The sequence below is a fragment of the Drosophila persimilis genome, unplaced genomic scaffold (assembly GCF_003286085.1).
Source record: "Drosophila persimilis strain 14011-0111.01,24,50 unplaced genomic scaffold, DperRS2 tig00003933-arrow-pilon, whole genome shotgun sequence".
Lineage (NCBI taxonomy): Eukaryota > Metazoa > Arthropoda > Insecta > Diptera > Drosophilidae > Drosophila > Drosophila persimilis.
The window spans coordinates 206682-231721 of record NW_020825706.1 but is presented as its reverse complement, the minus strand read 5'-3'; the positions used below and the strand labels follow the sequence as shown (position 1 = coordinate 231721).

The 25040-nt window shown below is 37.5% G+C and overlaps 2 protein-coding genes across 10 annotated transcripts in view; both read left to right on the top strand.

Moving 5' to 3' along the window:
• LOC6594655 (neuroligin 4-like) overlaps positions 1–3516 on the top strand; it is a 41251-nt gene extending 37735 nt beyond the window's left edge. Inside the window, exon 12 of the mRNA XM_026994568.1 lies at positions 3461–3516. The gene's annotated coding sequence lies outside the window, so the exon portion shown is untranslated. The remainder of the gene's footprint in view (positions 1–3460) is intronic.
• A 6984-nt stretch (positions 3517–10500) lies between these two features.
• LOC6594649 (putative transcription factor capicua) overlaps positions 10501–25040 on the top strand; it is a 53467-nt gene continuing 38927 nt past the window's right edge. For 4 of the 9 annotated variants that reach the window (XM_026994598.1, XM_026994597.1, XM_026994600.1 and 1 more), the window contains exon 1: positions 10501–10902. The gene's annotated coding sequence lies outside the window, so the exon portion shown is untranslated. The remainder of the gene's footprint in view (positions 10903–25040) is intronic. The other 5 variants (XM_026994604.1, XM_026994605.1, XM_026994603.1 and 2 more) reach the window with 2 other exon arrangements.

Below are 25040 nucleotides of genomic sequence, written 5' to 3'. Positions count from 1 at the left end.
GAATCACAGAAACTGCTGGAGAAATGGTGCAATTTTTGGCCAGAATTTCCAATTAATTTCTGGGTAGTAAACATTAATAATTGCAAATTTAGCTGTTTGTTGTACGCACGACTAGGAAATAGTCGTATCACTAATCAATTGAGTCAACACATAAATCGAGTGTAAATTTCCAAAGGAAATTATATATTAAATGCTGCTTGCTCTCCGGCTTCCGCCTGCCTGCCTGCCTTCCAGCGGGCCCCACCATCGATTTTGATTAGTTTGGGGAATTACAATATTTCGTAAACAGGGAAATTTTCCCATCATCCTCTGACAAGTTTCCAGAGAATGCGGCGAGAACTTTATGCAATTTTGTGTGATATGCCACACACCCACATCCACATCCACATCCTTGTGGGCTAAATGTGTTGTGTAATTAGCGCAAAAGTTTTCAAGTTGCATGCCGCCCACACAGCGGCCCCCGAGTAAAGTGGATAAGGGATTAGATGTTAGATGTTAGTACAATTTTGTTTGGAAATTTGTGCATGTTATTCTATAGAAATATCAATCAAATTCGATGAGAAGCTATAAATAATCGTTTAATCTTTGCGTCACGGTTTTGTGGTTGAGTTTCTATCAAATTGAAAATATCAAAATATATTGTAAAGTATGGTTCACCTTTTTACTACTACCCACCACTTCTTTAAAGATATTTTGGCATTTTCTTATATAAATGTAAACATAATCCAGTATGCTTTGATCTGAAATCAAATATTGAATATTACGCCCATCCGAAAGTGCTGATTGCGCTCAAATTCAAGCATCTGTCAAATGGTTTTTACGGATCAAGATTCTAACCTGATCCTGAAATCCATTCGCACATTCATGCCAGTATTCTATAGAAATATCAATCAAAATGTGAGACCTAATGCCAACGAAATGTGATATCAAGGTCCTCCCTCGTTGAATACTCATTCGTTCTGGTCCAGTGAATACCACTGCCACTCCCACTCTGTCACTGGGGGCATGATAATGAGCTTATGAACCTGGGCGAAAAATGTTTCAACACTTGACTAATGTTTATTATTTCTTGAGCATAGCTCTCCCCCTTTCGAGCTGCCGCGAAAGATATGCAAAGTGGCTGCACAAACATCCGCGTAATACGTTAATGATGGTCCCTACCACTGGCTCTCTACTCTCTCTATCATTCCCACTCCCTCCCCCGCCCTGCCCCTAGTAGTGCTAGTCAACTGTGAAAAAGAGGGGGAGAAGGGAGGAGAACCCTTGCACACATTGTAGCCCGCGATTTGCATTACGCGCATTACTCAGTTCACTCATTTTCATGCCAGTGCTACTTCTGGTAGTAGTTTTGGTATCTCTCTTCCAAGTCAAGTCTAAGCACACTGACGACCACCTACATTGTTGCCACACCACTCATGCCACCCACCCACTCCTCTGCGCCACAGCCTGTGCTCCCCAGCCAACAATCTGCGCCAAATTGTGCGCTCAACTGTGGTAGCATCCTCCCCCCTGCGCCGTAACCCTTATTTCTCACCAACCACTATTGCCGTTAAGCCCGACCAGCCCCCCGCTGCCATTGCTGCCACTATTGCCCCTCCTGCTGCCCACCAAAGAGCCAGCAGCCTGGCAAAACAAAAGGCAGCCGCGCATTTTTCGCAAACTGCACTTTACTTTGCACTTTTCGCTTTCTTTGCATAAATTCTCGCCCAACCCGAGTTTACTGTACTGCACAGAAAAATGGGAACGGGCCGGGGCACCGGCACGCACAGGAGAGCAAGAAAAAACTCAACAAAAATGTAGAAAAGAAAGTACCCCCAAGAAGAAAAGTTTCGAACTTGAGATACCCCTTACTTCCCCAATTTAATGGTACATCTGTAATCTCTAGTGCAAATGTTGTGCTTGTTTTTTATGGATTACTTTATGGAGTACCTTTTAGGGGTTTCAAAAAAGAAAAAGATACACTTAAATATTAAAAAATGTATACCAATATATTTGCATCGGAAGTGAAAATAGTAAAAATGAAAGAGATTTCACTTAAATTTTACCATTAATATGAAAATACTTTATCTAAATATGTTTTATTTTTAATTTAAATATTTTATATATATTTATTATACCTCTTTTATATTTTGATTAAATAATTTTATAGTGTTTTCACTTACGTTTTACCAATAATATACAAATATTTGATCTATATAAATTACATTTTAAATAATTCATTAACTAAAAAATTCAATTTCATTATTAAATAAAATAATAAATAAATAGTAATAATAATAAAATTAAATTAAAAAATAAATATGTAACCATAAATTTAATAAATTTTATATTTCACTATATATATATATTTTAAATTTCACTTACATTTTTATAATTATTTGAAAATATTTTATCAAAAAATATCTTATATTTAAATTAAATATATTTCTTAAAAAAATTTAAGAAATTATATTTATTTTAAAGTGTTTTATTATTAAAAAAAAATATCTTATATTTAAATTAAATATATTTCTTAAACAAATGAATAAATTATATTTATTTTAAAGTGTTTTATTGTTAAAAAATTGTTTTTAAATATAATTCTGTATATTCCTAAGCCCCAAAGTGTCGAATATACCCCCTGTTTCTTTGCGACTAAAGGGTAGCAAAAACACAAACAGCATTTGAAGAAGGAGGAAGAAAAAAAGGGAGGAAGAAAAAGGAGACTGTGGGAGGATGGGAGGCAGAAGCAGGCGAATAGAGGGAGGACCAAAGTAGTAGAAAAAGAAATAGAAAAAGCAGAAAGTAAAGAAGAAGTAAAAGCAAATGAAGAAGCAGCGGCAGCAGAAGAATAAACATGGCATGCAGCTGCTGCTGCTGCGCCGTAGAAGATTTCCCGTTGAATTTTAAACTGGAAAATGTGAAAAGTGGAAAATGTCAATGCCCAGAGCGCAATGAAGTGTATGGCCATGAGAACAGAGGTGGAAGAACAGCATCAGCATCCAGCCAAATGGAGCTAAATTCTCCGAAAGAACAGATACTCGTGTGCATCGTATGACTGGAGATATGATGGCGATGATGGGGACTTGGGGCAGTCATAAACTTTGATGGATGCAACTTGAGTGCAACGGCTAGAAGGAGCAGCTTGGGGGGCATGAAAGTGGAAGGATTTGTGGATGGTTCATAGATCTCCATGGATCGCCCGATTCCACTGGGTCCATGTATCTCTTTTGCATTCCCCCCTCCCCTCGCCCATGTATCATTTGTAATTAGAGAAGGGCAATTAATATTTCTCGCACGCCTCTCAAATATCGCATAACTCATGAATATTTATGGCGGATAATTTCCATATGCTTAACCACGTCATTATATATTACCATGATATATTGGTTTTTGTTTGTTTGTTTGTTTGCCTGCTTGCTACACATTAATTGGTTGCAAAAACATGATTTTATAATGGGCTTGTTTTTGCTCTTTGCAGCTCCATAGAAACCCTGCGCGCGGAAACGCCCGAGGAGTTCTATGAACCAAAGCAGGTGCCGCCCCAGCAGCAGCCCCTCGCCCCAGATGACAGCCAACTCAATGGGATACCGACACTAGTACTAGTACCATCCTCAGCTGCATCCACTGACCACAAGCAACGTCAGCAGCAGCAGCAGCTAAAGAAGTTGCGCTTCAAGCGGGAGATGCACGCTTTGGCTTTGGAGGGCGGCGACGTGGCCAGGGGCTATTGTTCCTGCGACGAACAGTGGACCAACTCGTCCTCGCCCACGTCCACGACCACATCGGCAACCATGTCGCCGACACTGCCGACCGGAAACGCCCCTGGCAGCGGCAGGGGAAACGGAAATGGTAGCGGTATTGTCAAACCGCATGGCGGCAGAGGAGCCGGACCGCGTCTCAAGCAGCAGCATCATGTGCGCTTCTCCGATGAGAAGAACTTTTCCGATTGAATGGAAAACAAAAAACAAGAAAAAACAAAAGAAAAACTACTAGACTGCACCTAATCTCTGTTTAGTCGTAGGCTAAGCAAAAGAAAAACTTAAAACAAATCATAGGAAAACCCCCTCTCAACCCCAAAGGAAATCAAGAAAATGCTGTAGCTAAAAGTTAGAGACTAAGGGAATCTGTAAATATAGTTAATCCGTGTTTAGTTACTCACTAGATCTGTTGTGACACATATATATATATACTATATATATAGGAATATAATCAAGCTATAAAATACAATTTGTTAGATAAGTGTAGCACAAAAGAAATCGTTTTTTGAATAGAAAAACAATGAATTATTAAACATTTGTTGATAGAACTGCTGTTACACGGTAGGTTTTTCACCGATGAAGTGTTTTGCCATTCACACAAATTCTCTCCTGTTTTACTTCGGTGTCAAAGAGCAAAGTATTAAAAACTGACTTTTGATCGCTAAATTATGCCATTCACATGTGAATCCACTCGAATTTTCATCATTTTTCGTTATCATTTGTTATCATCGGTGAAAAACCTATCGTTTAACAGCTGTTTAAGAGAATTTTATTTCCTGCTGTGTAAATATTCTAGTAAAAATTCAAATAAAATGTGGTATTATTTACTTCAAGTAAAAAACATAAAAAATAAAAAGAAAAAACACACAAAATAAAAACTAAAAAAAAAGCTCAAAATAGATTACAGGCAAAAACAAAAGAAATTAATAATTGAAAACAAAAACATAGTTAATTATTTTAATTAAAGCTCTGGCAAAAGGAAAATGGCGCTTTTTTTGGATTGTGTACAGAAGGAAAAAAACCCGAAAGCAAAGCAAACAGAAAAGAAATTAATTGAAAAACAAAAACCCTATTAATTTGATGAATATATTCTACAGAATTCATATAATTATGGCCATCAAATTCAAAAGGTCTAAGCACAATAGTTTTCAATTGTTTCACTTTTCAGCAATTTTCCCATGTAAACAACCTAACAGAAACTGCCGATTTCTAGACTCAGTTTAACACTCACATTGCCCAAATATTATGTATACTATGTATATTATTTCCACTGATATATCTTCCATTTGATTTGTAAAAATATTCAAGTAAAAAGCGTCGCCAACAAAATTATGACATTTGTATATTTAAGTGCAAATTTATAATCGTCTAGTTTATAATAAATACAACTAATTAAATTAAGTGAAAACAATTAATGTGGACAAGCGAAAAACAACAACAAATAAACCAAAGGAAATATAAACGAAAATATAAAAACTAAAAACAATAAAAATAATTAAATAAATAACTAAAACGGGATGTTTTTTATGGTTGGAAAAAGGAAAATAAAAACAAATGAAATGGATATTTGGCAACAGAAATATGGCTATGGAAAAGGCTCAACCTCAGGAAATAATTTTGTATTTGAATTGAAATAGTGATTTTATATTTAATTTAATTTCATTTACAATTATCCGTTAATTGTGGAATTAAATTTTAAAAATTTTAATAGATTCAGAGGTTGGTGAATCATTTCTGGGTATAAAAATAATGAATAATGGATCACATCATTGAAAGGTGCCCTGTCATGCATTTGGTGCTAGAATCGATTATAAACCCGAATCCTACGCTTAAATATATAAAATGAATGACCCGAAAAGAGACTCCCAAAAGCCTGGCCATTAAACGAATTTCCATAAGAAAAGTCCGTTTTCTATGGACAACTTATGAACTTTTGGGAAATGCCATGCCTGCCGAAACGGCTAATAAAGACCTTAAGACCCCGTCGGAGACCCGAAACCGAAACCGAACCCGATCCTGTAGGATTCATTTCATTTTAAATGCTTTTCGTTTATGTGAATATTTTTGTTGTTGTTGTTTTGCTTTTGGGGCCATTTTAATGGCTGACATTTTTATGGTAGCAAGCGGAGGCCAGCAGGCAGTGGTTATTAAATCAAATTTTATGGCCCAAACCCCCCACCATATGCCGGAAAGAGTGCAAAAGAGAGAGAGAGAAGAAAGTTGTATTAAGTTTTGTTAAGTTTTTGGCTCAAAAAATTCAAGGTTCTGTGCGAAATTAATTTCTATTACAGCATCAAAAAATTCCTCGAGCCACCACGCACCAGCGACCACGCCTAACCGACCCTTAAGCGCACCTCCGCAACGCTCCCCCCACCCCCTAACTATCTGCACTTGAAGCTTGTTTATATTTGGCGCAAAACTATTCCAATTAACTCTCCAGAAAAAATACAGAATAAAAAGAATTTACAAAAATAGAGCGGCAAAAAGAAAGCTAAAAAAGCAAAGTGCCCGCCGGTCATTTTGTAACTCTTTTATGGATCCAGAGTCCTGGACCAGAACCCCTGACCGCTGACCCCAGACCCCAGACCTCTGGCCTTTGTTTGCCTTTGCTTGATGTGTGTTGCATGCAACAGACCTGTTTTACTTGTTGTAAGTGCCAGGCCATGAACAAAGGGGTATGATGGTTATGGAGAGGTTCTTGGGACCATCGCCCGAGACTGGATTTCTGGGACCGACTCAGCAGCTGTTGCGGTTGCTGCCTCATGCAACATCCAAGAGAAGTTTTTGGCTGAACTCTGGCCAACCTAAGGCCCAATCTTCTAGGGTATCTACCAGTCTCGACCTTCGAAGGGGGTCTCTTCCTTTCATGTTGTTCCTGTTGTTTGTTGGATTTTGCCAAAGCGAAAGTTTTATGCACAAATTTCATTATTTAAAATGTGTTTGTAAGCATACAAAGTACGTGTTTTGTGCCAGTGTATTCGTGTGCAACACGCGCTGTGGCAACAGCACCAACAGGCATTAATTAATTTAAAATTAAACTCACTTCAAATTGGTTAAACTATTTTGATGAGCACTCAATGTTGAGTGCAGAACTTTATCACTATTTTTCACTATTTTTTCTTTTATTAATTGATTCTTTTTTTTCCACAAATTAAATTAATTTGTTTTTCTACTCTCCACTGCACAGTTGTGGCTCAAAGACCTGCCATTTGGAACCCTCAATTAGCCTGAGAGGACAGCCGCCTGCCTTCCTCTTGAATTCTATTTTATTTGTTGACCAGAAATTAAAAAAAAATGCCAACTAATAAGCGGAAAAGTTCTCTATCACATTACCAGAGGAAAAACTCCAAACTCTCCACCCCCCGGCCCCTGTAACATCCCCCTTTAACCCACAACTTGCCCTAATGTTGGTTTCAAGTGAATATTCGTTTTTAATGTTTGTTTTTGCGTTATTTTTTTATCACAAACTAAATGCGAAAAATGTGTTGGTCCAAGAGAGGACAGTGGGGGAGGGGTAGGGGGAAGTTGGGGAAATGGGTTGCGAGAAAGTTGCAAAAGGGGGGGGGGGCGGGGGGTTACGTGATAGAGGGTGTCTTCGTTTGACACTTGCTGCTGTGGTTTTTTATTATAAATGTTTTATAGGTGGAAATTTTACAAATTACTTTTTATGCCCAGCCAGTCACTGCGGACATAAAAACTTGACGACAGGTGTAGCAAATTATGATTATTATTTTAAATATCAAAACCCACAGCCACACCCCCCTCATACCCCACTCAATGGCAAATCTCTGTGAAAAATCTGTTTTCTTTTATTATTTGCATAATTTTTATGATATATTTTTATTCCTTGTGGATCTTGCAGGAGATTTTAATAATAATAATAATAATAATCTTTCAGAGAAAGTACTTTCTCCCTCTCTCAAGGGCAAATCCCAGCCACCCATCGATTAATTAATTGGATCTAATGTACGACGACGACGAGGACGCCGAGGACTTTCAAGACCTTTTGCCTCATTTGCGCGACTTGCACTTCGCGCCTCATTAAACTTCGAGTGTGAAATGTTGCAAGATGATGATCGGAAGAGTGGAGCAGAGAGTGCTGGGCACTCTCGGGGCATTCCTTGAGTCCTGGCTGCTCATAAAAGTCTAAAGTTATGGCAATAATAGCAACAGCAACAGAAGGTACAACAAATTGTTGGTGTTCTTTCTGCTGGTGTGCGGGTGGGTGGTGGGCGGAAACATTTATATATTTTCCCACGGCTAACACGACGTATGCGTAATTTATGTCGCTTTGCGGCAGCAGGTGCACGGGGGTCACATAGCGCGGTTTTCATATTCCTAAAGTTCCAGCGCAAATTTGAAGAATGTTTGCAGTTTTTTTCCCTCCACGGAACAGAGGGGTGTGGAATGAATCTGCTTGTGAGTGTTGGACATTTTTCGGAATTTTTTTAACGGCCAATACTATTTTTTGGTATTTGGGTGGGTCTTAATTTATCTCATTTATCCGAAAGGAGCTTAATTTAATAGAAATCAGTTGAATTTAAATTCAAATTATTTTAAAATGCGCGCGAATTGGTTTTTTTTATACGCTACAGTCGCACTGAAACGCAATGTCAAAGTGTTGCCGGACCCTAGGAATTAGGTTGTCAGGAATTAAAGAAATATTCTAATTTCCCGCGCACCACAGCGCTGCCAGGTCTTAAAACTACCGCAAAAATGTTCAATATTTTTCTTCGATAACCATCGATGTTATTATTGGCAATGAAATATGTCGAGGGGAGAACGTAATATAAGGCAATATTGTAGAAAATTTATTCGTCAATCGGATGAAAACATGTATTCCTAGATAGTTATATTAAACGGCATATCAAGATCGGGGAATATAAATACGTCGTCGTTATATATACGGTGTATTTCGGTATATATCTGCAGGCCAGACGGTCACACTGCTCCATGCTCCATTCGAACCTTAAACTCATACATGCAACGCAAAAATGAGTCAGGAGAGAGCACCATTGCTCAATTTTTGCTGTTACCGAACCGCACGGGCATGGAAAGGTATGGACAACATAAAAAACAGGGAAGAAAAATTTCAAGACTCTCACAAAGCTCACCTCGTTGTGTCTTTGCTGACATCGAATTTGGTCTGCACGGTATGTTAAGCAAAGGTTTGGATTTTACCTGGCATGCGTTAAATTTTCTGGGCCTTCAATACCCTCATTTTACTCAACATTTTCCAGCTGGGACCGATTAGATTATCAATTTGATTAAATTCTTATCCCTCACTAACTTTCAAACGATTTCTGTTTGGCGCTCAAGTAACTTGCTTTCCTATCATTGACGCAGAACGATTAACACATTAAAGACCAAGGAGGTATTTTAATATTCCACCGAAAATTATAATAATTGAATAATTTTAGCCCAGTTCAGGTTAAATATATCGTGGAAATTTTGGTTGTCGAGAAAGAGAAGCGATGGATCTACAAGAAGAATATACAAATGGTATTATTTTCTGCGATTTTATTCAAGCTGATGAGCTGTATAAATGGAGGGGGGTTAAGTGGGTTAAAGCTCGTTCTTCATCGGTCCATCGGATTTCACAAAAATCCGATAAGTGTTATCAAATTCCAATTTTTGAACCGAGCGGTTGCTGCGCTGCGCGTCGTTGTTTAATTAATTAAATGAAGTAAATAGAAGTAAATTTAGAGTTTATTGGGACCGGCTTTTAACGTTTTATTTTTTTTGATCTGGCTGTTCGGATTTTAAGGAACGGCTTGCAGGCCCAAAATGAGAAATATAACATAAGTCTTGCTAAAAAACAGTTTCATCAGATGATTAGCTATATTTTTGAACCGTAATTTATGATTTTTGGTGCAGGTTGTGTCTTGTTGTGGCGCGCGGGCTTGCGGGCTTTTCTGTAAAGGACTGCAATCGCGATGTTGGCCCAGGCCCCCAGACCCAATAAAAGCGACACAAGGCAGCAGTTACATTCTGGTTTTTCCCAAAATCTGAATGGCGTGTCGAGTGCGCGCTTGTTTGAATTTTTGTGCCAAGTGCCAGAACGTTCCGAACGGTAGTACCCAGTATAAAAGGTGCGTTATTTAATGGGTATCACAAAAAAATTGGCTATTCACTCTGGCAGCAGCAGCAATACACACAATCACAAGTGCCAGAGCATGTGCGTATTTGGTGTGTGTGTGTGTGTGAAAACAAGTGAAAAAGTGCCATAGTGTTGGGGCATCAAACACTCACGTTTAATTAAGTGTAGTACGAATATACTAACTAAATATTGGTTAAATATTGAATTAATGAAGGAAACAACAAAATAAACCCAAAGCGCGTGTGAGGAAAGAAGGAAAGAGCGAGAGAAGTCGAGTGCGAAAAGAGCCAGAGAGAGCAGCAAATAAGACACACACATGCAGACAAACAGAAACAAAGTGGAGCTCACCAACCGTGCTGCCAACCTGCTAAAAAGGCATTAATTTAAAAAATTGTGAAATTTTAAAAAATCGATTTAGTGTAACTCGAAAAATTTCAATATTTTTTTAAAATAATATGCTATGTTTTGCAAGTTTTTGAAATGTGCCTCTTTCTGCCGAGTTGGCAGCACTATTCGAGAGAGACTCCACAAACACGCACGGAAAGAGAGAGAGAGTCACATGCAAGGCTCCTCTGCCTCGCTCATTTCAATTTTCCTCAATGAATGAAAATTTTTCACGGCAAAGTGTTTTTTCGGTTCGTTTCGTTTCGTGCTTGCTACGCGGTCGGTCGTTGTGCTGTCGCGTTGCGTCCACATTGGTGTGCCCCCTGTTTTACGCGACCCAAAGGCCTGCCTGCCACAAAAAAAAGTTGTAAATCCACCAAATACCTAATGTATATACTTAAATTTCTATTGCATGTGCACCAGCAGCGGCCATAAGAGAGAGAGAGAGAGTTAAATAATGTGTAAAGAGTGTTTGTGATTTTATCGTGTATATAACAAAAATAAAAAATATATTCTATGCCTTTTGCATAACAAAAACAACGCCAGCAGAAAGAGCAAAAGGAAAGAGCCAGAGAAAAGAAAACGAGTGACAAAAAACACGCACACATCAACCAACAAACACACACGTTCGCACACACACAGGAGACGGTGGGACGCCTACGTCAATAAGTAAAAACGGTAAGCGCTAAAATTCTTGTAGGCCCCCCTGCACCCATGCCAATTGGAAAATTTCTTATTTCATTTTGCGCTCGCCCCCTTCCCTTGCCCGTGACTCTCCCCACCCTTCCTCGTACACTTGCTCTTTTACGTTGTTGGCAAGCGGCAGCCTCAGTGGCGTCGACGGCGGCAGCGCTGGTCTTCCATTCACAACAGTCACACATACCAATGCACGGTGCTACTCTCCCGCTCTCTCTCTCTTTCTGTGAGTTTAGTGTGACCAAAGCCGAGAGCGTGCTATTGTTTTTTTCTCGTTCCCGTCTTGTTTTGCTTTTTCTCGGTCTCTCTCTATCTCTGTCTCTCTTTTGCTTTTGTTTTCTCTCTCTCTGTTTCTCTTCGCTACTATATTTACATAAAACTTTTAGGAACAATACTATTTGTTGGATAATTTGCACATCATATTGTTCATAAAAACCTGGAAAAAAAAAGGAGAATACAAAAACTAAAGTTGAACAATGGGCCTTAAAAAAATACATGTGTGCGTGTGTGTGCATTCTTTATCATTGATATGTTAAATTGCAAAAAAAGTTGAATTTAAAATTCTAGCAGCTACTGAAATTTTTCCTAAACATTGAATTTGTTGTTCTTTTGTTGTATTTCGAGTTTTGAGCCCTGCCTGCGTGTCCCACTGTGCCCCTGCCTGCCCGCCTGCACTATAAGCCAAGCCACTGTTGCCGACCGAACTCCCCCATTAACCCCCATTCTCCTCTGCCACACACATGCACACATCTCTCTCTCTCTCTCTCTCACACACGAACATACACTTGTGTAATTAGCGCTGCCAACTGCATCGCACACATGAGACGAGCGCGCTGCAATGCGTTTGCTTCTGGTTCTGGTTCTGCTGCTGCCCGGCCCAAATTTCTCGCTCTCTCACTCTCTGCTCTGCCCTGCTCTGCTCTGCTCTACTCTGCGGTTCTTTCTCTCTCACTCTCTGATTCACATTTGAATGTGCGTGGAGCGCGCATTTGTTTTGTTGATAATTATCAGCAAATTACTAAAAACGCACTTGGCAACAACACTAGAAGCAACAAAATGTACATACATATGTACATATATATATTTATATATAGCTTCCATTTATGGGCAAAGCAACAAGAACGCGTGCTCAATTGACATTTATACGAGCAATGGTAGAGTTCTTAACGTCCGTTTCTTCGCCTCTGCTTTTTGTGTTTTGTTTTTGCTTGTGCTCAAGGAAGGTGTGTTTCGTATACCCTGTAATTGTAATTGTAGGATACTTGCAAGGGTCGCTCCCATTGAAAGAATCTTTCTTGGAAATTGCTCGCAGCTGTTGCAAAATCAAATTCTCAGGCAATGTAAAAGCAGAACTATAACGTTTCCACTTGTTAATAATTATACACAATGTGTACAACCATTTTATTGTCATTCCATCATCGTGCGAGTTGGCTGTTGGTGTGTGTCAGAGTGTGTTTTTGCGGTTTTCTATAGTTAGAAATTAACAATGGCAAGAATATTCTCGGTTGTTGGTAATTACAGAACCGAATAGAACGGGAATGGAGCACAGTTCTATGAATTAACCAAACCAAAAAAGCCACCCAACCACCCACTCGCCCCCCCTTCACACAGACAAAAACCTAGAGCTCTATGGCCTATGATGATGTCGTATGGCATGTTCCCCCGTTTTGGAAAACCAAACCCGAATGGTAATGGAAAAAAAGCTCGCACGTTGATTGTTTATTAATTTATTTTATTTGTACAAATTTGGTTTATCGTTAGCGGCAAAATGTTTCTGTTGCTGTTTTTTTTTCTTCTCTTCATTTTTATTATTAACTTCATTATACGCGAGGCACGGCACGTTTTTTCTTCTATGAGTTTTCGACGCTGTACGAGTATGTGTGGTGCGTGCCTTTTATGGCCAGGACAATGAGCCAATTTTGGTATTGAAGCTAGTTTCTCAATTAGGCCAATGCACTGAGAGAAAATTTATGGTAGAAATCCAACGAGGTTAACGAGCAAGCAACCCTTTTGTAACCTTGTAAATTCCCATTAAATTTTGTCATTAATTTGAGCTTAGGGCATAATTCCCGAAAACCATGTAAGAACCTTGAACAAATCATCTTTTTTTTACAAATCTTACAAGCTGTATCTGTAGATCTCTAGATCTTTTGTTCGGGGCAGAAGAAAAAACCATTAAAGGCTGCCAGAGAACAACAAACAGGCCAACAAAAACTTCAATAACAATCCATCAAAAAGTTGGAATTGCCTAAATCCCAGAACAGACACACCACAAAAAACAAGATCATGTAGAGAGCATTAAAAGCAGAAAGCCCCTAGATCGGAATATAAACATGAAAATGAAAAGAAAAGCATTTGTAATGGATGGTCTTTGGGGCCCTCTCACACAGTGACTGCCAAGAATATGAGTCCAAAAGAAGAGTTGAGCAAGGGAAAGAAGAAGTTGGAATACAGTAGGGGACACACACAGTAGTGTTCAAAAGTTCAATGATTTCTTTAAAATTGTGCTTTGTGATAATATATTTCTTTATCTTGAGCAAAATGTAGAGGCTTTCCTTGGGATTTAAGCAATAATGGTAATGAGCAATGAGCATTAGCGATTGAAAATAAGCAGCAGCAGCAGCAGCCGCAGCAGCAAAAGCAGAAGCGCAAGAAGAAATACGATGATGGAAAAGAGGAAGAAAAAAACATTCGATAAGGCGAAGGCAGCAGCAGCAGCAGCAGCGCCCCAGAGCCCAGACATGGCGTATACGCAGCGTAGTATATATATATTTGTGTGTGTATGTGTGTGTGTGTGCGTGGAGTAGTAGTAATTGTTGTTGTTTTTGCTGCGCTGCCTTTTTTTACTACTATGTACTACGGGGTTTAACACCAGTAGCTGTCTGACAGCTTGACTGCCGCCGCCGACAACATTGCGTTGTTGTTTCTTCTTCTTCTTCGTTTTTACCCATTTGTTGTAGGGTATGGAGAGTGGGATGCGTGTTTGCGGGCAGATATGTAACACTCGATTGGTGCCAAGGGTCTGATTGGGCACACCCAGCCATAAAGGGTATTCTTCTAGTCTGCAGTCTTTGTGTAATCATGTGCATACGGTTATATGCTGTGTGTTTTTTTTTTGTTGTATTTACTTTTTTGAAGTTCAAGAATATGAAAAGCAAGAAGGAGGCGGTGTACTAGTGTGTGTGTGTATGCTGCTCGAAGGTCTTTTTGTAGTTCTCTCTTTTGCCCTCAGCTTTTTGAGTCTGTCTCCTGCTGTTGGTCCTCTCATAGCTGCTGCTGCTCTCTCTCTCCCTCTCTTCTCTGGCAGGGCTTATTACAGCATAGGGTTATGTTGGAGACTAGAATATTCAAAGAGCTTGATTACCGTAGCCTCCTTCTATAGCTTGAGAGCAGCCTGTGCTGTCTGTAGCCTCCTTCTCTCTTCGTCCTGTCTCTCTCTCCCCTCCTTCAGCCTCTCTCCCAGCAGCAGCAGCCGCAGCAGCAGCTCTTTTGTTATGTCTTCGTCTTCGTTGTTTGATTTTACCCACACAGTCGTGGTCCAGAATACACCAACACGCACAGTCGTGGGCCAGAATATGTGTGCTGTGCTCTGAACCGGTTTCTACCATGTTGCGTTAGTTTTGTTGTTGCTGCTGGCTGGCTGGCTGACTGGCTCTTGTATCTTGTATCTTATAGTACGCCTGGCTGTCGTGCAGACTGGCCCCTCGGCATTCTACAAATACTATAAACATTGGAGTTGTACTACAACTTCTTATATGGGCATCCCGCATCCCCCCTCCCACCATATCCACATTTGTGTGTGGCGCGGAGTCTGTATAGATATTTCTCTGGTTGGAGTGGTCTAAAAACAGTGCTGGATCAGTGATACAGTAAAGATACATTTTTGAAAAAATAAATCAACCATTTTTAGCCATCTTTCAGAAAGAAAATGCCCAATTCAAGGGATTTTTACCGCAATAAATTTCGTTATTTAGTTCCTCTTATTAAAATTAAATAAAAAAAAAGCATAAACTATTTCTGTAATCGTAATCCCTCATAAATTGTCTTTAAATTATTTCCCCTAAAGAAAAAACTGTAAAAAAAAATTTCCAATTCATTTAACAATTTTTGAAAATCCAAAAATTGATTTGCCTTAAAATCAGACAAAGTCATCTGAAGCCTGACCTTAATCCGCACCTGTATTCCACTCATTTTTTTTTTGGTATCTGAAAACCAAAGAAAAAAACATGCGTTTTGCCCCTTTCATGGGGTTTTGCTGCCTGCTGGTCCGTCGTCAACATTTTTCGGGATCATTAATAACGTCTGCTCGGGGCCTCTCTTGGGGTCTCTCTCTCCCTCTTCTTGGGCCCCTGAAGAACCGGAATATTCAAGAAGGAAACAAGAAGTTGTCTCTTACGAAAACTCTCTCGAATATGAGCTTTAAAACTTCTTCCTTTTTTCGCTTTCTTTGTTCTATCTACCGCTGAAATGTTTCATATTAGAATGTTTATAATAATATCTGGAATGGGTAGAGGGGATTGTCTGAACTGGTTTTTCTCCTTTTCTGTGGACTCCACCTATCGCTCCATTCTCCCATTCTTTCGATGAGTAAGCATTTTGCGGTCTCTCATTAGCAATGGCCAGTTATTACTCATTTCTCTATCCCAAACCATTTCCATACCGAGATCTAGCTTTCAATTTCTATGGAAATGATATCTTATCCTTTATTATACAAAATAAAATAAAAACACGTTCCAATAAGCCGGCAAAATGTTTGCCATAAATTATGGTGTTTAAAAAAAAAACCTGTTACCCAAATCTATGCTGTAATAAAAAATCCACAAACAAACCGGAAAAATAAATACAAATATAGGTATTTTTGGGTGTCTGCCGCCTGTTGCTACCGTTCCTCTGGCCGTCTCTCGGAGCTTGGTAGCTTGGAGAACCGGTAGAATCGGGGAATCAAGATTAAACCAGATATTTTGGTTTGGGGGCCTTTTACTACACGTATTTCCTCCACAAAGCGAAACAAACATTGATAAGAGTTTGCTTTGCTGATCTTTAAACCCGAATCCCATAAAGCCAGACAGACACAGATAGTTTCAGATGTTGTAGATTTTTGATTAAAATTAAAAATATACATACTTATATTCTATAAAGAAAAATGCAAAACTGTTGACGAGGTAAACATCGGGGGCAATACTTATCTGTGGAATATACACATTTATTCCACATGAAGAGGTAAAAAAAAGAAGAGAAAAAAATTGAACCAACACAGATGCCCCTGCCCCGACAAACGCTGATAAGTCAATATGTAATTCAAATTTCTTTTTTTTTTTCATATTTTAATAATGATAAGGCAATGTTCATTTATACATACACAGAGGCTTGTGTGTGTGTGTGTGTGTTTTTTATGGATTGCGAACGTTTTTATTGATTCTCATCACTCACTCTGTCAGTTTGTCATTTGGTCAAACATTTCGCCCCTAGAGACGCGCCTGGCGACGCGGAATGGCAACGGCATCCAAATTGTTGTATCAGTCGTATCAGTTTTTTATTCAGACATTAATACTAGCTTTTATATTGATATAGATATAGATATAGATATAGAGGGGCTTTGCTGTAGAATCGGAGGAGTGGCAGAGAGGCTCGCTGAAGATCCTTTCGCTTAGGGGAACATATTTAATATTTTGTAAAGTACAAAATAAAGAAAAATAAAGAGATTTTAGGATTTAATAAATAAATAAATAAAATAAAATTAATAGGAATATTAATAATAAAATAAAATTTTATAAATCAAAAAAGTATTATTTTGTCTTCTTCGAAGTCGTCCCATATTTTACTAATATTAGAGCAGGGGTTTATTTCCCTATTTTATTAATAAAATTCGTATTAAATTAATTTATAAATTGGAACATTATAGAAGGACAAAAAATGTCCTGAAAAATACGAATTTAAATTAAAGATTGTGTTTCATTATTTAAAATACAAAAATTATTCGAAAATGTATTAAATAAAAATACAATAATAATAAAAAATAATAATAAATAATAAAAATAATAATAATAAAAAAAGAAGAAAATATATAAAACAGTAGAAGGATCAGACTCTTTTTCCAAATTTATTTTTTATTACAAAACCTAATAGGAAAATGTAAAATCTGATAAAAAAAAAAATCGATTGGAAAATGCTTTTCTATAGATTTTCCCTTCAGTTGCCGTTCGCTTATGGGAACATTGTGCAAAGCGTATAATTCCCAGTGAAAGGGGAATATAAGGTATTTCCTTTTCTACAGATTCTATATATATGTATTTGAAGTATCTATCCATCGATGAGCATGGCCAAATGTTTGGTTAAAGATACACATCACTTGTAGATACATTTGCATGCCCATTCCATTGCATGCTTTTATTATTTCTTTTTTTTTCTCGTTTGTGATATATTTCTACGGAAATTGTTTGTTTGTTTGATTTTGCTCTCCCTGTCTCTCTCCCTCTCCTTGCTTCTCTCTTGCTCGATGCAAAATATCTGAAAGTAATGCATCATAGATACAGATACACGGGCAGGCAGTCTCTCTCTCTCTCCCTCTCTCTGTCGCTCTTTTTCGAACTAAGCAAACAGTCGAATGATGAATTCATTCTTAATGAAAAACCACACACAGATACAAAAATATATCTATACTTGTCTGTGTGTGTGTGTGTGTTAACAAATTTTTATCTGGTTTGTGTTTTTTTTTGCGCTGCCCGAGAAATGAATGAAAAGGCAATTTTGCTATCAAATTTATTACCTTTTTTTTTTGTGTGTTTTGTTTGCAAAAAACATTTTGTATAGCTGTGTGTGGGAAAGATATGTGTTTAGAGATCTGTAGAATGCCTGCAAATAAATTGTGCATCTTATCACAGTTTTCATTCCTGGAATACTCTTTTTCTGCCATTTCTTTTGAAAATTCCACTTCCATTTCCATAGAGTAGATTCTTAATCACTTTTGCTTGAATTAGTTGCTGATGCTAATTCGTCAGACTATATATCACTCATTCATGCCACAAGTATGACTTGCTTTCAAGTTCTCAGAGCTAAATCTATTCGAAAGAATCATCAGTCACCAGAGTTATGTGGCCGGGAGAAATCCCTCTCAATCGGCATGAAATAAGACCATTTCCGAGAGCTACAAAAAAAAACCAATCCATATTCTGTTTAAATGATCTTTGGATAGGTTTTCCGTATTTTTCATGGATTAAAATTATTTTTATTTTATTTTACTATTTTTATGTTTTAAAATCGATTTTTAGAATTAATTTCTTTATTTTCCATGGATTAAAATGGGTTTTTAGATTTATTTGGTGTTGTTCTGATGTGTTAAAATATTATTATTAAAAATTATTATATTTTTAAGCATACAATTTTTTTTTACCTTTTTTTGGTCTTAAATAATTACCAGAAATACTTTTCTGTCAAGACCTCTACCTGTACCATTACCAGCTCAGGGGTGTACTTGATTTCGTTTTTAAATGTTTAATTGTTTCACCCGCCAACGGCTTTTGGTCTTTAGCTTTTTTTTCGCACGTTAAAGCCGTTTCCTTGAGCCGACGACCGCCGTGCGTGCTCTGCTCTTCATGGCGGGTGGGGTCTTGGATCGGTTAATCTATATAGTTATTACTCACGGCACGTCACAGCACAATAAATAAAATATCAGCCACAGAATCAGCCACGAAACAAAGCGAAACGAAACGAAAAACTAAACTAGAAAATTAGATATGCTAAAAAGGCAAAAAGGCAACAAAAAAAGAGGAAGAGAAGAAACTTTCGGTGGGCTAAAACCAGGAGGGCTGGCCGTAGGGGGAGGGAGTGTCCGTAAACTTGTTGACAAGAAATTTTTGTATTTGTTTTTGTCGTACGAGTAGTTTTTTCTGTGTTTTTTTTTTTGTTTTTGTTTTTGTTTTATTTGGGTGCTTGAGAATCGGCTGTTATTTTATCTCCATATACTATACTAATATCTGTCGGGGGGGTGGGGGGATGGTTTGGTGTTGTAATTTGTATTCAGCATTTTACTCGGTTTTTGTTGTTGTTGTTTCTTTCTTTCTTTCTTTCCTCTTTCTGTTTCCACTGCTGATACGGCATTTAAACCATCGTTTACTGTGTCTCGCACTCTTTTACCCCCAGAGCCGTCCCCCTGCCTCTCCCTCTCCCTCTCGCTCGCTCGCTCTCCATGCACTATTCAAAAGAATTATAAAAATATCTACACACACAAACGCATTCAACTCAAACGTACAGTGCGTGACGAAATGCTATGAGCAGAGCAATTGAAAAAGGGTTTACGTTTACGTGTGACTGGCAAATGTATGGCAATCAAGGGGTGGAGGCAACAGCTGGTTCCTCAGTTTACTGAGAGCTTACAGTTTGACATTCACCGGAATTCACAGTCAAGCTTTAATTTGAAGAATAAAGAAAGGATCAGCCTATTCTTCATTCACGAATGAAATTTGAAGCACTTTGTTTTTTCCATTTCCATTAACATTTACGTGTGACTGGCTCTGTTTTCCCCCATTAAACGTTTACATGCGATTGGCAACCCTTTTGCTATTCAGTTGAAAATGCAAAAATTATATAAAATGGTTTCACGTTTACATGTGGCTGTTAGTTTGCCATTCACTTGAAAAGCCACGTTTACCTGTGACTGGCAAGGAGGTCGACCACAATTGTATTTGATCATTCTCGTTTTTGTCATCTAATCTTCACTTGTGAGTGGCAATTTGCCATTCGCATGTCAAAGCAACAAGCGTGGATTTTTACAAAAAATCAAGAATCGTTCAGTGATTAATAATCTGTAAAAATACTGGCTAAAAATGGGTGGAAAGTCATTAAGATTTGGGGTTTCTATGGGGTCTACAAAAACCTCTTAAATACCCATCATATAGTGCCCATCAATTGCCTTTAACCCTCTCCTATGTCCGACACCATTTCTTGTCATTGTTATAACACTTTTTGGTGTTGTTTTGTCGCGTACTGTACTCGTACAATATATACAATATGTACTCGTATTTATATGGGGGTTGGGGGTCTCTCTGATTAATCTTAACTCGTCTGGCGGTCGTTCGTTCGTTCGTTGGTTGGTTGGTTGATTGCTCCGCCAGTCAGCCAGTCAGTCAGTCAGTCAATCAGCCAGTCAGTCAGCCAGTCAGTCGGTTAGTCAATCGTTCGTTTAGTTGTACGCAGATAGTCATGTCATTCATTTGCCATTTCGAGTGCTATACACACTCATGGATTGTGTTGTACGGAATATACCTACCACTATATCTACCCCATATATAACGAGAATATACTCGAATGATATGCCGGCTGTTCGGTAATAAGCTTTAAAGTGTAGGCTATAGCGCTATTGCAGTGTGTTTTCTCAACGTTTGCCATTCATTAATGAGCTGTTTAGCTGTCAAATGTTCGGGTTTGTACCCAGTGGATATATCATTATTAATATTTGTACTTAAAACTGTGTGAAACTGGGTATAAAAGTCAGTTTTAAAGAACTATGGGCTGTTGCTCTCATTTCTGAGATAATTTTCCATGATTTGGAATCAGTTTTATAGGGAAAATCCATAAGAAAAGACACCCTTCAATCTGGAGAGTTCTTGAGACCATAAAACCTACTTTTACGGTTAGTTTTCCTCAGGGAAAAGTTTCCATTAGAGATCCACCCTCCTGCCCCTTGGAGTTTCAAGTGGTTTTTCTTTTATGGTAATTTCCACACTCCACATTTTCCCTCCCCCTAGGACTCGCCTGATCTCTTTCCTTAGTTTAGTTTTAACACCCCGGAAAATCTCATTCCCTGCCCGGTTTCCCATTCATTTGTTTACGATCCGACGCCTGCTGATTTCCATTAATCTTTCCCGAAAAAATTCTAATCGTAAGTGGTAGCAGGTGCAATGGCTGGCATTATAAAAATTATCGTTTGCAACGGAATTCCATCAATCAATTAGGCCATAAATCAAGCAATGAATTACTTAATATCAAGATAAATTCATGTCATACGCTGGAGTTTCTTTTTTCTTTAGAGGGGGGATACTCAAAAAGTTATTAATGGAAATTGAGGGAAATTTCTAGAAGTATTTCTAGGGAGTTTCAAGTGAAAACTGTTTGTAGAGCAAAGGTTTTTGAAAGAAAGGGATTTTCGAGGATTTTATTAATGAGTTTTCATTAAAGAAGGGTATTTTTAAAGGAAATGATAATATATATATCACATATAATGATTTTCTTGTGGATTTTTCTTAGGCAACTCTCTAGAAAGATGATCATTGTCATGTATTCTAAAGGGAAAACTAATATTAATATTATAAAAATACTTGGAAGATTATAAACTTAAGATTTCTTTATAGAAATTTGTATTTCACAGGAATTATTGGGAAATTTATGAAATTTTGGGTTTCTACTTTAGGTTTTTTATTCTAAAACTCTTTGTAGAATGAATTATGGGACCATATATAGGTTTAAAACTTGTTGAAGTACAGGAAAAAAAGGAACACTTGGGCACCTTGGACACCAAGTCAAAAATTATTATTTATTTCAATCTTAAGGAAACTTTGAAGATTATAATCTCTAGATTTTTTAACAGAAGTTTGTATTTTGGAGAACTTATTGGGAAATACATGAAATTGTGGGGCTCTACTTTAGATTTATAAGAATTATAAGAAATATATGGTTTATTAGGGAATTAGCTAAGACTTTTGAAAAACTTGTTTGTAGGGAAAAAAATTGAATATTTGGGCACCTATAAAAAAATCGTTATTTATTAAGGGATCTCTAGAATTTGTTGTACTTCAAAGAAATTATTGTGGACTTTTTCGAGAATTTTCGTTGGAAACTCTAACAAAAATTCCAAAAAATATTCAAATTCAATCGGAAAACTCTCCTAAATAAATGTCTACTCTACAGATATATTACCAATAAAATTGATCTACTAAAATCACATTTTATGGCCATGTATTCTCCAGTTTTCTTCATCCACCTTGTGTCGTTGCCCCTTCCATTAGTTTTATTAAACATTCCATCTTTATTGTGCACAAAATACAATTACATTTCTCTGCGGCTGCCAAACAACAGATTTTCACCCCCAAACCATTTATTACACTTGATTCCCCCTCTTTGGCATGCCCCTTCACCGGTCTCTACCTTTGCTGCCCCCCGGCGGCGGCTGTGGGGGCTACCTGTTAAATTTTAAGGTAAATAATCCACACACGAGAGTCGAGTACGAGGCACACTTTTGAGTAAACTACCAAATTACACAGCCAACCCCCTGCCACCCCCCTTTCTTCGGTGGCTTTCCCGCTGGTTCCACTCAAAAAGCAAATAAACCTAAGTGCCTCTCCCCTCATCCCCTTTTTTTCTGTGGCTCTTAATTCGATTTTAGTGGTATTTGTGGTTCATTCTGGTTGTTGCCCGGTAGCCTACCCCCCCACACCTCCCCCCCCAGCCAACCCATGCCCTGTAGCAGGGAGTCTCCGAGTTTATCTTTTAACTTTTGAGGTCTGTACTTTTGATACTCATTACTGGTTGGGATTAGGGTAGATGCATTCGTCAGAAGTATAAGAAAATTGGATAAAATTTATTTTATGATATTTTCGATGATAAACAGACTAAACGTATCTGAACGGGTATATATGCATTCTTTGGAGTTGTTGGAATAAAATACTTACTCTTCAGCGCCCTCTTTTGAAACATTTATTATTTATTTCTAAAGAATTCTTTGCGTATTCGGCTGTTATTAATAAAACTCTGAGATTTGTAGAAAATTTTTCTTCTACTTTTCTTTACTAGAAAATCTCCCTTCAATGGGTATGTTTTTTTACACCCAAAAACCTATATTTTGGGCCTAAATCATTTCTATTCTATGGAAAATCGAATGCTGATCCCACGCTAACATTTTTATAGATTTTTTTGATGCTAGAAACCACGTTTTCAATCGTATTATTGATTTTTTAATAGTAATATAGTAATAGTAAATAGTAATAATAATTTTTAATAGGATTTTATAGAAAATATATAAGAACTTAAAAAAATAATAATCCATAAAGTGATTTTCTTAAAAATTTATCAATAAAGATGTGTACTTCCGGGTAAATAATTTTTAAATTTTTTTAGAAATGTTTATTTTTAATAAAATAATAAAAAAATAATGAAATAAAATTTGTATATTTTCATAAAAAAGTAATCAAATAAAATATTTATATTTTCATATAAAATTAATATAAAAAAAATAATTAAAATATTTATATTTTTATAAAAAAGTGATATTAAAAAAAAAATAATAATAATAATAATAAATAATAAAAAAATAATATCCCTATATAAGGGAACTTAAGAATATTCCCCAAAATAGTGCCTTAAAAATCCACCCAACAATCCCATAAACAACCATAGACCTACCCAAAGAACAAACTTCCTATCTAGAGCGAGGTATCGGCCCATTCTAACCCTCCTTTCTTCTACGGTCGGCCTTCACACAACAACAACAACAGCAACAACAGTCGGCTGTTACCTGTTTATGTAATGCTCATGAAATTCACTTAAGTAAAAGCCTCAGTAAATACCAAAACAAACAAAAAGAAGGCAACGAAAAGGAGAAATGGGGGGGGGGGAGGGGGAGAGCTTGAGAGAGAGGGAGAGGAAAGAACAAGTGTGGCATTTGTTAGATACTTTTTCTTTAGACATTTTCTGGCTGTGCGTTGGAAAAATAATATTTCTCGCTCTCCCGCGTGTTGTTTATTTATTTATTTTTTTCGTTTTGTTTTTTCTGCTTTATTCAAGCTTTAATGCCGAACGAAAGATACAGATACAGTAGCGCGCACACATGTGAGCGTGTGTGCGTGCGTGTGTAGTCTTTTTGTATCTTGAAGTTTGTTGTGTATCTCTCTATGTAGTAAACAAATGCGCGTAAAAAAGAAAAACATGCCAGCGAAAAATTGGCTCAAAAAAAGAAGAGAGAGACCGCAAAATGAAAAGAAAACCAAACCAAATCAAAGAGAAGACACAAGAAAACAGGGAGAACGAGAATGAAAAGGAAAACAAGAGGCAGGGGGGTAGAGAGGCAGAGGGGCAAAGAGGCAGAGGGGCACAGGGGCAGGGAGGCAGAGCGACAGAGACATCGTTAGCGCTCGCTGTCCGGTCGAGAGAGATCCAATCCGCAGGCCAAAACAAAAACCAATCCGAAACCGAAACGATGCGAATGGGGCTTGTCTGGGCAGTATCTAGATACACATGCCACATGCTGGCTCATGTCTGTGGCAGGAGGCGTCCCACAACCAGAACCAGCCTCTGCGTAAAAATTCTTTTTCGTCTCGCGCGTAAAAACGTACCAAAAAAAGAAAATGCGAATATATACATATGTATATATCTGTAGTACATATGTACATGCCCGTGTACATGTGTGTATTACGTGGTAATTGTGGGGCATGCAGAGGGCTGCACACTTCATCTCCAAGGAGGTAGCAAGACGCTGCCGCTTCCAATTCCTATCTGGATTTTATATTCATTTATGTGCGATTTTTATATGTTGTCTGCCTTTTCTCTCGCCACCAAATTGATTTGTTTTGTGCATGCAACAGCTCTTTATACAAAAGCGGATTGCAGATGAATTTTGTATGTTCTTTTTCTTTGATCGCTGTTCTAGAGAGCAACAGGGTTTTGTTTGTGGTTCCCGGGCGGAGTATATTTGTTTGAGAACAGAAGTGCCCCTTCTTTAAGGGCTTTTTAGGCACCTATTCAACAGTGTTTCCATTGGGAAGGCTTCTTTTTTTTGAAAACATATTGAAATATATTGAATATTGCCCCCTAAATTAAATGGCATCTTCTGAGGATACTTTTTCCTATAATATTGCAATATTTTCCATCTAAAGTGGGCTGTATTTCAGCAAAAGCTTCATAAAATTACATTTTTCAGTATTTCTGAAGTGTTCTTCATTTTTTTAAAGGTATTTTAAATAAAAAAAAACCAAGTGTAGTCATAAAAAAATATAAATAATTAATACATTTTTTCTTTAGATATTTCATAGATTTTTAATAATAATAATAATAAAATAATAGTAATAATAATAATATAATAAAAATAATAATAATAATATAATACAAATAATAATAATAATATAATAATAATT